Source organism: Leptinotarsa decemlineata, unplaced genomic scaffold (genome assembly GCF_025532065.1).
Source record: "Leptinotarsa decemlineata unplaced genomic scaffold, Ldec_3_MD MMD2_tig00000035_RagTag_RagTag, whole genome shotgun sequence".
Lineage (NCBI taxonomy): Eukaryota > Metazoa > Arthropoda > Insecta > Coleoptera > Chrysomelidae > Leptinotarsa > Leptinotarsa decemlineata.
Window position 1 is genome coordinate 23,054,983 of NW_027412540.1, and position 13,685 is coordinate 23,068,667.

At 35.8% G+C, this 13,685-nt stretch overlaps 1 protein-coding gene across 1 annotated transcript in view; it reads right to left on the reverse strand.

Moving 5' to 3' along the window:
* The window catches only part of LOC111507365 (proton-coupled amino acid transporter-like protein pathetic), a 140,621-nt gene extending 136,029 nt beyond the window's left edge, over nt 1–4,592 (reverse strand). Inside the window, exon 1 of the mRNA XM_074172034.1 lies at nt 4,383–4,592. The gene's annotated coding sequence lies outside the window, so the exon portion shown is untranslated. The remainder of the gene's footprint in view (nt 1–4,382) is intronic.
* Nucleotides 4,593–13,685: the final 9,093 nt, after the last annotated feature.

The following is a 13,685-nucleotide window of genomic DNA, read 5'->3' on the forward strand; positions in this document are numbered from 1 at the left end:
GATCATGTGATCAAGTCAATCAAATGCTTTAGCAATCGAATGTACGTAGCCCTCGAAATTTGAACATTCAACTTATTTTTTTTAACAGACGTCGTATACACGTTATAAACTATCTACCATTAGCGGGTGGGACAGTAGCGTTGGGTAGATGTGGGACCGTTTCGACCCCTGTGTGAACCGGTGGTTCGAACCGCAAGGCCGGATTTTCAACATCCTATCATACAACTCGTGCTAGGAATCACACGTTAAAAGGAAAGACCTCGTTAGTCATTAGCTCGCACAAGAGTTGGCTTTTGAGAGTTGTCGCTCGCAGGAGTGCGACAGCTAGTTAACGGAAAAACAGATTGTAAACAGATTACGTTTGTATCATTTATCAACCTGTTATTGTACATGTCTCTTGTAGGGTATATGTAAAAATCTACACAATTAACATTCTTCAATTGGTTTAATAGTCCTCCATTTGCCGAAATAGACTCTGACATATTTTGATCAAGGTTAATCAAGCAAATATGGACGGAGCAAGACTGTTACCCAACAAATGTAGGTAATTCTCCTTGACATTTGAAAAAGAGTTGTTTATATTTTATTTGCACTGATTTTGTTGCGGTGTATGTTTTACGAAAAGACGTTCGTTTATTCTGTGGGTAGATTGAATATTCACGAATTAAAAACTCTAATCCTCAAAATGACTCACTGACGATGACAGTATAGTTTGTGTTCGTGAGGAATTCCTGTAGAATCAGATGAATCACAGAATAAAATTTCACTTATACTTCGCATGGATTTTTTTTTAAACTGCCAGACTATTAGACTTTTGCTACTGTTTAAATTGGCTATCAGTAGTAAAACAAAAAGAAAAATTGACTGTTTTGTTCATTGAATATATTTTCTACAAAAATACCTTTCGATTCTTTCCTATGGAGCACTTTTTTTTGAAAAATTTCATCTTTCCTGGAATTTTTATTCAGTAGTTTGATGAGCTGTCGCGAATAATAGGAAGAGTTATCATGAACTATCACACAATTAGCATCCAAATTTGAAATCAATGTATTTTCAAACCATTTTCCGAAAATATTAGCTTTCACGTTTTTATGATAGTCAACATGGCAGTCCTCAAGTTTTGTTCTACATAATTTCAAAGAATTCGAAACCCATTTTTCACTTTCTCCGCAATGCAATGGTCGCCATCCTTTGTTTGCAGACATGTTAGGCGCACACATTCTCGAACCATCAGTCCACCCTTTCGTAACTTTGTTGTGAGTGTCATACCAAGTATCGTCTAAATAGAAAATTTGCCATCGTTCTTGTCTATATTTAATTATTTGTTCTAAGTATTTGTTACGCATTTCCACTATTCTTCTGCTTCCCATGCTGCTTGACGTTTGTTTATTGTTTCAAATCTAAATCCTAGTTTCTTTATTCAATTTTGAAGAGATTTTTCATAGCAGCTCACGTTATGGCCGGAAGTATTCAATTTCTTCCTTATGATTTCAGTTGTAGGAATCTCGTTGCTGCTGTAACAGTTTGTAACAGTTCTGTTTTTTCAATGATTTTATTAGATGAATATCTAAAGGTTTTGGTAATCCTGTATCACATCGCGTCTTGCGTCTTGTTTTTGACTATTTTACGTACAGTTGAGAAAGGAATTTTGGTCGAATCTGATGTTGCTTGTAATAGTTTGTTTCTCGGAACTAAACTTGAGATGAAGATCCACATATACATTGAAACATACTCTCTGTGTTTCAATATTCAAATGCATCCGAATCTTCTCTCTAGTATTTCTTTTTCGCATTGTTCACCTTCGCTATTGGACTCACTACACTGGAAAAAGTTTGCGTTGTTATCACACACGTTATTACTATTATTACGTGTCCAAGGACGCCACATTTCAAACAGATAACAAAAATTTCAAGTAATTATAATTGCACCAATAACGAATTTGAATACTCAAATCGCGATCAGTTTCTGAACTGAACACGACGGCGATAACCATCATCGCATTCTCGATTTCTGTTCGTCACCGTAACATGACTTCAAATTTAATTTTATGACTCTTCAGCCAATCATAAAACTCGGTTAGTAAAAATCATCCAATACGAACCGTCAATTCTTCAGTCGACGTGGACTATTTCACAGCCGGTTCATTTCTATTTATTGGTTTTTTTGGCCATTGAGTGTGCACAAAACCGTTTACTTCGACTATACTTGATTTATGATTTTGAATATAGATAGATATATTTATTCGTGTATACAATAAAAACATGTCTACATTTGTCATTAAACACAAAACAAAACAAATGCTATAAAAAAACAAAAAAAATATATTAAAAAAAAAATAATAAAAAATCAATACTCACACACACATGCACTTCCATGAAGCAAAAATTCTTCCACAGAATAGAAACAATGATAAACTAAATATTTGCGCATTTGATTTTTAAATGTTTTTAAAGTAATGAAATTTTTATGTTTTTGTGGAAGGGCGTTAAACATTTCAAAACCTAAATACAAATAAGAATTCTGAGATTTGGTTAGTCTGAAGAGTGGAAGACGCTTATCACTACCACCTCTGGTACTGTACCTATGTACATGGCAGTTTGAGGTTCCTCATCCGCCAAAATTTTGCAACAAGGCAGCGGCATGATGTTAAATTTTTTAAAAAGGGGCTTACAATGAGCGTCATACTCACTAGAAGAAATTATTCTAATGACTTTTTTTGTGCTATGAATATTTGATTATAGATATGAAGATATCTTAGAAGAAGAAGTTATGGATGAGGATTTGGGGATCCTGGTGGAGACTGACCAATCACATGGAATGGCGGAAGAACTGGGATTCAAAAAGTTCGAAAAGTGGGTGCCCCACGATTTGAACGATCGACAGAAAGGCCACGTTTCTCTGTTTCTGCGTGAATTTTTTGTATCGATCTTGTTACGTGTGATGAAACGTGGATTTTCTACGAGCCACTCAGGCACTTTCCAAGGCGAAAACCCAATAAAAAATACCATGGTTGATGTATGGTGGTCAGCGGATGGTGTGCAACCGTGCCAAACCATCACAGCAGGGTCTGTTGTGAGGGAATCGAAGAAACGTACTGAAAATTGCGTCAGCAGCAGCCGGCAATGGTCAAAAGAAGAGGTTCGATTCTGCTCCACGACACCGCTCGTGCGCACGTTTCACAAATCACCGTCTGAAAATTCAAGAAATTGAGCGTTGATTTTCTGCCTCACCCACCATACTCCCCAGACCTCTTGCATATCGACAACCATCTTCTCAAGCACTTCGATAACTTTCTTAACGGTAGAACCTTCGCCAATCAGGATCAGGCAAAAATGGCCTTCGCTGACTTCTTCGAATCCCGAGCACAAAATTTCTTGATGGAAAACGTACACTGATTCAAATGGCACTTGTTTCGAATGAATTGAATGAGTATTTACTGAGACATTACAGTTTTAGGTAGACTCATGAAAACAGACAAAACATTTGAAACAACCAAATAATTTATCTTAATGTGGAGTAATACTATGTAGTACTACTGTATGTACTACTATGACCGAATTCTTTCGTTTTTCTACATCATCAGTGAGTAACATGGGGTATTTTTCACATCTCGAAATAATAAAATGAATGAACATGTGTACACTAGTATGATTGTACATATTGTCAAACTATGAGATATACAAAGTCGGGTAAATCAGGAAAAAATGCTGATCAATGAAATTTTCGCCAAAGAAGGCTAGCTAATACCGGGTGATTCTTCTTTCCGGTCCATATGGGAAATGAAAATTGGTGATGTAGTCGCCACTCCATATAGCTTGAAAAGAGACACTGAGAGCTCTTGTTTTTCTAATATTTTCTCGAATAACGTCAAAAAAATTTAAAACGATTTAGCCATATTTTGGAAATAGTCAGAATTTGTCTCTACATTTTGAAACATCATTTGAATAAGTTCCGAAATTGAAATAAATAATGAATCTCTGAGTAACCTGTCCTGATTATTTTGTATAATTCAACATAACGTTATTAAAAATTTTTAAGAAAAAAAAGGTATTCAACATATGTCGAGGAAAATCTAGTATTTTATCTTACGTGAAATGTATTTGAATCAAATATAAGCCACTGAACAAACTTCTAAACTGATATTTGCAACTGGTGATGCCTAATTGATAATTATGTACTATGCCGAAGGAAGATTTTATTGAAAATTTTGTTTACTCGTCAATTTCATCAAATGTAATTTTTGTATACACACAGTGAAATAATGTGATTTTCATCTGATAGAAACCTATAATGCCACCTGATCGATTCTTTCAGTACTGTTCGATAAAGAGTTTTGAAAAAAATGTATCACGTCGTATCTCAGTTTGAAATTTCTAACTCACCTTGTATATCAATAATAGGAACTGCAGGAACACGCAAAAACGCACTCTTTCGAATCAACACCAGACGATGAAAGCAATTTCGAATCCGTAACCGAAGTGGTCGCAAAAACCAAAACAGAATTTTTACAGGTCAGTGAAATCCGCAGGTACTTTTTAAACTCGTTTGATTGGTTGGGCCAATCCGCGAGATCTGAGTTTCCCGAGCGTGTGTCGAGAAATGCTATTAAATTGTTTAACCATGCATATATATGAACAACAACGAAGGATTCCAGGAGATCGCACCTTTTGAATAATTCAATTTTAATTATAACAATAATGAGGAAATTACTGTAAGCTTTATTTAACTGCGACATAACTATTGAACACTAAATGATTGTCTGTTAAATGCTTCCGGAAAATTCAAAATCGTGAAGAAGTTGAGGAATATATTTGACAAAATAATAAGAAATGAATGATCCATTCATGAGCATATATATATATATATATATATATATATATATATATATATATATATATATATATATATATATATATATATATATATATATATATATTGTATATAATATATATCAAAAAGGGGAAAGTTTGTGACAAACCGCGGTCACGTGTTTTTGGCTCTTGGCCTCATCAGCGCGGTGCAGCCAATTGCATCATCTAACATCACCAGGCATCATCTAACATCACCACGTAGGCAGCTATAGCAACCTGCGTGACTTCCGGGTCCAGGATATAAATACAGAGATAAATATATTATTGAGTGTGTATGATATAAATCAAAAAGGGGAAAATTTGTGGACAGAACACTCAAAAAATGGAGACAAACCGCGGACACGTGTTTCTGGCTATTGGCCTCATCAGCGCGGTGCAGCCAATTGCAAGGATGGACAACAACTGGTTACCAAAAATGCCCATCCTTGCAATTGGCTGCACCGCGCTGATGAGGCCAATAGCCTGAAACACGTGTCCGCGGTTTGTCTCCGTTTTTTGAGTGTTCTGTCTACAAATTTTCCCCTTTTTGATTTATATCATACACACTCAATAACATATTTATTTCTGTATATATATATATATATATATATATATATATATATATATATATATATATATATATATATATGAAATCTGAAGTTTTCACGGATAGGAATATGCTGAACTGGTTTTTCCGGGTATTTGATCCGTGTATGTGAAATTACAGATAATATCACATACACGGATCAAATACCCGGAAAAACCAGTTCAACATATATATATATATATATATATATATATATATATATATATATATATATATATATATATATATATATATATATATATATATATATAAGTCTTTTGGGTGATACTGGTACTTGACTTGAGTCAATCGATTGCCTCAAGCGTGATTGACCGTCTTGGAACCTGTTTGACGCTTGAAGCGAGGCTTGATGGTGATTGATAGAAAGTTTCAATGCCTCAAGCGGTTGAAGGAGGGGTACTGCGTCAGTCACTAGGTAGAAACCATGGCGTCCGCTACCTAAAGTGAGCTTCCCGAAAACTCTGAACGGGAATTCAATAACCAGTTGATTGAATTACATCGCGATTGTCCGGAATTATGGAAAGTGAAAAGCAGAGACTATTACAACAGAAACAAGAAAACTGCATCATTACCATGTTCCACTCCTTCGACCACCGTCGTTTCTTTTTCTGTTGTTTTTTCCACTTGAGGGCAACCAATCTGAGGAAGAGGAAGGCCAAATCCGCGTTCGAAACCATTGCTCACCGAAATGAAACACCAGCGAACGAACAACAAGTGTGTACTGGTCCCATTTCTGGTTAGAAGAAGGTTTTGATCAAAAGATTGAAGGGCTGATTGCAGTTGATTGAAGCGCGCGTCAATCGATTGACTCAATCGTTTGATCAAACAGATTGATCGTTTGAGGCCACCTTTACAACATATTAAAAACATGTCACAGCTGTTACTTGACGATCTTGCATAAACCATTTGTTTAAACATTATTTGAAAATCTTATATGAATATATATTTAATTTGAAAAATTGTATCTCAAATGTATCTAAAAAGTCACTCAGCAACACAACTTACTTAAAGATTCACATGTTTAAGCATTTGTAACTAAATATGTATCATCGGTATCATGAGTATTTAAATTCAACTTCATCAAAGTAAAGAATATTTAAATTTATGTTCGTTTTGTTCGCAATTGCTTTCTGATTCACCTACATATCTATAATGAAATGAACATACATTTCAAAATTATTGAAAGACATGCCTTATGAAAAAATGAAGTTTCTATTGGTTTTTGAAAACAATTAATGAAATACAGAATTTTGAAAAGTCTTTAGGCGAAGCCTAAACCGATGCCAATGTCCGATGTCCGATGAAGCTGCTTGCAGCACCCTCTTTTGCAAGGGAGTCAGCAGCCTCATTGCCTTCCACGTCAGTATGGCCAAAAATCTAGACCAGAGACAATTTGTTGAGCCTTTCTATTGAGGAGAGTCGTTTTTGTCAATTTTCTACCAATATAGACGTTGCTCGGTAGGAAGCAACGCCAACGCAACTTGACTGTTCTAGGATATTTTTATTGACTGGTGTTATGAGGTTGGATTCTACCAATCTCTCCGCACACAATTCAAAAGCATAGATTTCAGTTTGAAATACGGTCGCATAGGTCTCCAGGCATGTTGAATAGTCCTGGGTCTGCGACTGAAAATTCTGCACTAGAACTTGAAGGTGTTTTTGATCCATCTGTGAACCAACAACTATCTGCTCTTGGTATTTCCTTCTCCTGGAGGACCCATACCCTGGAGGATGCAGTCCACCTAGCTTTACTCTCCAGAAAAAAATGGAAAGGAGGTAGGTCTAGAAGAATCTCCATGGCCGCTGACGGCTGATGGCACCACAGATGGCCAGTCAAGCCTATCTCTTTAAGCCAGAGAGCTTCGCCTAAGCAGTTTTCTGTAAAACATTCGGCCACCAGGCAATTGCTCTATAAGTGACCATTGGTCTGACAATCATCATATAAGGAATTTGTTTGGGACCTTAACCCCAAGTTTTATCACACATCCTTCGATATGTTCATAGAGTTAGTCTGTCTTTGTGTAAAACTATTGCCAAGTGAGTGTTCCAGGTGAATTTTTTATCAAGGACAATGTCAAGATATTTCACCCCCCTTCCAAATGGAATAACCTCACCATTGAGGGAAAGTTTTGCTAGGGTTGGTAAATATCTGCTTCCTCTGGCACCAACTGTGAATAACGTACAACGGACGATTTTACAAGCTACTTTCCTGGCGTAGACCCTCCCAAGATGACTCTCTGCGCGGCTTTAGCTGGGTTAGTTGTTGTTTTTTCGTTGGCTATCTGCCACACATACCTACAAAGTCGTAGGTCTACATGAGAACCAAGGGGTAAGGTGTTATAAAACGACATAAACAGTCCGCCTACTCCCGGGGTTCCGAATTTTTTAAATACTTTTGGTGTCTTCAAACACGAAACACACTAAAACTTTTTTAAATTCACCTTACAATCGCAAAACTCACGTATTGTAATTAACATATTTCGAAAGTTTCGGAATTATTACGTTACCAATTATTGTCACGCTACGGAAGCTTACAGAACGCACCCAACGAATCGGGGATTCCCCCAACGTGAATGAAGTCCAGTTGCGTTACAAAGAGTTATATTAGTTCTAATATTAGATACTAGATGGTTCTGTATGTATAAAGTATTACATGCGTTGAAAAAAAAGAATAGTATTGTTGATTATCATTTTCGATCTATTACACTTTTTTTGCGGACTGCTGTGGGTCCCTGTCGATCCTGGGCCCCCAGGCAGTTGCCTACTCTGCCTTAAGGCTAATCCGGCTCTGCACACAGGCATTGAAGGCAACGAAATCGCTAACGCAGAAGCTACAACTACCATTACATATCCAGGGACATATCAAATATCCCAGGTTCCACACGAAAATATGTATATATATAACGACATCAAACAACTCATATTCAAATGATGAAAAGAACGGTGGAGCTTCCTAACCTCCAATAAACTCAGAGATATCAATCCAAACCTAGTTATAAACAACTACTGACCTCTCAATCGTAGATAGCAAGTCATTCCTATCCAACTACGCATTGGCTACACTCGGTACACATACCTACATCTCATCAAGAAAAAAACTCACACATTATCATAGTGCCCCAACTACCACAACGAAAGGCTCATATCTGGCTTAGAAAATGAATATACCAGTGTCTTAGATCTCAAGAATATAGACTCATTGTTTTGTTTTTTGTTGTTGTTTCACCGCTAATATTCTAGCTGGTTGATGCGGTATAATTGAAACAAAAAAAAAAAACAAGAATTTTTGAGTTCATATCATTTATTAGTGAAAAATATGAGTGAACCTTATTTTAATTTTTGACAATCTTGTGAGAATTGCAAGTATAAGAACCTCAGATTCAATTACTGTCTGTTAATTTGATTTCTTTCTCATTTCTTACATTTATTAATTCGTAACTCTGATTTGGATTTTTTGTCTTCTACTTCACTACACTTTCGGGAACTCAAGTGAATTTATAAGTATTTGTTGTTGACAAACAAGTTCCGTGCTAGTAATCACACGTTGAAAGGTGAGACCTCGTTAAGGCTTAGCTTGCACAAATTCCAACTTATGAAGTTTATCGTTCGTAAGAGTTTTTCTTTGAATTACTATTTGAATCTAGTTCGGTAATGTAGTTTATTGTCATTATGAAAATGTATAAACCGATGGAGTGTATTATAAATGTACTATCTACGTTCAGCTTTTCAAGCAAGTTTTGGAATCGAAAATCGTTTTTAGAATTTAATTTTTTTGAGAGAAAAGAAGGAATACTCCGTTTCGACATTAAGAATAATTAGAGAACCTAAATTAATACTTCTTTTTGTGCCTAGGCCTGCTGGGTGCAATTTGTTGTGTAATGTTTGAGTAATTTCCACCGCATTCCAGTTTTTAGATTCGAATTTATCACAGAGAACGTGTTAAATGATTATAACGTAACAGCTATTCAATTTTCAATAGGCTGCAAACTGAATGCATTCAAATCGACAAATTGCAGTCAAGATTAAAGCATGGAATCGGTTGCATTTCCTGTCAGGTAGTTAGGTCACTTGTACTCGTAGATCTCATACACCACAAACGATTTATTTCAGAGCGTAACAGTAATTATACCGGGTGTTTCCTGGCATGGGTACGAAACTTCAGAGGATAATTCGTTAGGTCGTTTAAAAAAATCATATGAACATATGTCCCGAGTTACTGCGTTTCTGAGATATAGGGCGTTGAAGTTTGAAAAAATGTTTTTTATAAAATATCATAAATATCCTTACACCGCTTTTGTTGAAACTTGCTAGTGAAAAATTTGCTTTGTCCGTAAATAAAATATTTGATGAGAAATTATTATTGTGTGCCATCGTATTATTCAACCACCTGCAAAACATTAATCTTGAGTGAAAATCCCGAGGTAGTAGAGCTTGGACCCCTGTATGTGATATGGGTATAGAATGTTTCTTTTTAGAACCATCCATACGGTTTTTGGTCTGACTTCCAGCTGCAGTGCGATCTTCCTGGTACTATTTGGAAGATCTTCTTCTATCGCATCAAGTATAGCATCCAGTTCAGGCGTTGTTACAGTTTCTGGTCTCCCACCACCTGCATTTTTATTAAAACTCCCAGTTTCACATAATCTTGTATGTGGCGTTCTAAATGTTTTTGCACATGGAATTGCTCTGTTGAAACCGTCCATAATCTTTCAAATTATATGTGTTTCCATAAAAGCAGAGACAACCAACTTCATGCCAGTGGAGGAGTTGCCATATATGTAAAAAACTGTTTGGAAGCACGAAACATTTCATTAATTACCAATTTGGAAGCAGTAGCAGTAAATATCCAACGACCAGACAAATTACATATCTGCAATCTTTATATTCCTCCTAATCAAGATCCACCAAAAGATGAACTCAACAACCAAGTCAACCAAATACCTCCACCGCGTTTAATAATTCATACAACAGATTTGGGGTTCCAAGAAAACAAATATAAAGGGTCACAAAATAGAATCCATCATGAATAATTTTAATCTTAATCTCCTTAATGATGGAAGAAATACCCGTTTCAACGTTACAAATGGCGAATCATCAGCAATGGATCCATCTATTTTGGAACCATATTTATCTACGTTAATGGGCTGGGAGTCCAGTAAGTTATAAGCTCTGTTACGCCAGCAACGCAAGGTACAGAAATCGCATTTAGAAAATGCCAAAATTAGGTACATTTTAAGTGCTTTTTAGGTACCGAAGTTAAAAATTAGGTGCTCTGTAACTTACACCGCAACTCAATACTCAAAGTTGCGTTGCTAGCATTATGTGATGCTAGCAACGCAATTAAAATAATAATAAAACAAAGTATGTCAAGGGAATACTATTAGGTGCTAATTAAGTACTAAACGGTGAGGATCGTAAAATTTTCTAATTATAAATAGAAGCTTCCAATTTCGCTAAACAACAGGTCTAAGAATCAGGTCTCTCGAAAACGAGGACGAATGCTCTATCAGGTATAAACTAAGCGTCGTAATAAAGAGGTTTTCCATAATGCCTAGGACTGATGGACTGAGTTCTTACAGTACGTTCCTCGTGAGGGTATGAGGATGAAGGGCTAATTAGGTGCTCATTAGATATTTATAGTAAATCTAGATTCCATAATTCATATGGGGCTTATGGACCCGCTCACCACCATGGACCCGATAACCACCATTAGTTTTTTCCGTTAACGAGCTATCGCACCCCTACGAACGATAACCCTAAGAAATCAAAACTTGTGCGAGCTAAGAACTAACGAGGTCTTACCTTTTAATGTTTGATTTCTAACACGGTGATAACAAGTGAAAATTGAGCGTTGAGCCTGGGACTTGAACCGTCGACTCACACATCAGCCGATTGACTAAGTGAACAAAGCATCCATGTCGAACCGCCCGGCTACCGACCGGTCGGTCGTTGGTTTTCAGGTACATGAGCCCCATAGGCATTAAATAATCTAGTTTTACTATGAATATCTAGTGAGCAGGTAATTAGCACTTTATTTTGATTGTCTATGTAATAGTTTACGAGTATCTTAAGACTTTATTGCATATTGCACCGTTTAGCACTCAATTAGCACCTAATAGTGTTTCCTGAACGTTCATTATTTTATTATTATTTTCATTATGTGATGCATTATGTGATGCTAGCAACGCAACTTTGAGTAATGAGTTGCGGTCTAAGTTACAGAGCACCTAATTTTTGACTTCGGTACCTAAAAAACACCTAAAAAGTATCTAATTTTGGCATTTTCTAAATACGATTTCCGTACTTTGCGTTGCTGGAGTAACAGAGCTCAAGTTATACGGTAGTGATCACCACCCAATTATTATCACTGACGAAAAATCTAAACTCTCTTACACTACCCCCCAAAATGGTGTATGTCACCCATTTCAGCGTTAATTAACAACCCTAACTTTCACTGGTATGAGAACACTATCACTGACAGCTGGTCTTCTTAATAGATGTTCATGATATGGAAAGTGGCTTCAAAAAGTTGTATTTCCAGTTGAATAATCTAAAAAATTAAAAATTACTACAAGGTCGTGGCGTACTTTTTTCCCAATATTGCTGTGGTACCCACTCAGACGTCACTGGGCCTAATAATTTCAATGTAGTCAGGGCTAAATGAGCGCCTAATTACTTTAAATAACTGTAGCAAATTTCAACCAATTCGGTGTAGGTAAGGTATATAAGAAACGAAGCAACTCCGGACATGGTCATAGGCACTTTTTTTCTTAAAAAGACCTCAAGAATCACCCTCTGCCATACCGTAGTTAGGAAACACCCTGTATAATCACCACTTGGAGCCTCAAAATAACGAAAAAGAGTCAATGAATGAATACAGCATATGAACCTCTTACTGAAAGTTCATTTTCAACATTTTCGATTATTGGTATTAGATTGTTGGTATTTGAAGTCGATCAATTCCGTCAGCATAAAAATTGTGTGTTCGGGATTCGATGAAGTCAAAGAAGGGTGTTTTTGTCTGGTCCTGACTGGTGAAGATTCTATCGGTGAGAAAGTTATCGAAGATCTTGAGAAGATGATGAAGATATCGATTGGCGGGAGGTTATGTTCAATATTCCAACGGTAGGTACCGCAACCAAAGCACCACTAATATCTTTACTAAAGTTAGTTAGTTAGTTAGTTGACTGGACACTTTCCCAATCAGTATTCCGCAAAAAATTTTTGGAACATATGTTAAATTTATCTATTTGAGCAGTATTTCCCTCTACAGTTCTGGTACATATTTTATTATTTTTATACATTCATAATTATTCCAAGGAGTATATGAACTTATTTTTTCATCCATGTAATTAGGCTATGATAGCTTGTTTGGATAATAAATAAATAAATAAATAAAAGACAATTTCTGTCGATAGTTCAAATCTTGGGGCACCAATTTTTCGGCCAATCTTTACCAGGGTCCTCGGATTATTGTAGGTCAACCACTTTGGGACAAAAACATTAAATTTGGAAAAAAATTAATAGTATCAATGTATAAAGTAGAATAAATATTCATTGGGATATATTGGGATATGGAGATCTAAAAACACGACACTAAAACGGACAAAAACCTTTTAAATAACCTCATACTTGTAGTAATTCAATTTTTCATTGGACTATGCGTTTCTTTAACGGATGTTACGAATCAATTGACAAAGTCATGCTGAATTGTTCATCGGGGTATGACAAAAGGATACCACAGAAAATATTTCCTGTACTTGGAAATCTAGTGATGCAAATAGTTTTGGTATCGTGATTGTTTTTATTTAACTGAATTCAATCAATTGCATTTCGACATATTATTGTTTCGTTTCAGCACGATAGTTTTGAATGATAAATAGAAGAAACAGGAGCTATTGAGATCACTAGGTTCAACTTTGCCCAGATTTTATTATTTGAAAACATTTTGTTTGTTATCTGAAGTCTTCCTTTCAATATTATCGTATTTAGAATGTTATACCTTGAAAACACTGGAATAAATTATGCCATCATTGAAAATTGTAAACGTCATTTTCCTTATTTTTTTCTTTCAGATTTCAGTGTTAAAGAATTGTAAAGCATTAAGCTAGTACCTAGAAAATAAACTTTTCAGTTTTTGATATTATTCAGCGAAAACATAGGATTGTAGGTAATTCAATTTCATTCACATGCCATAATTCACAGAACTCACATGTTATAATTTATAA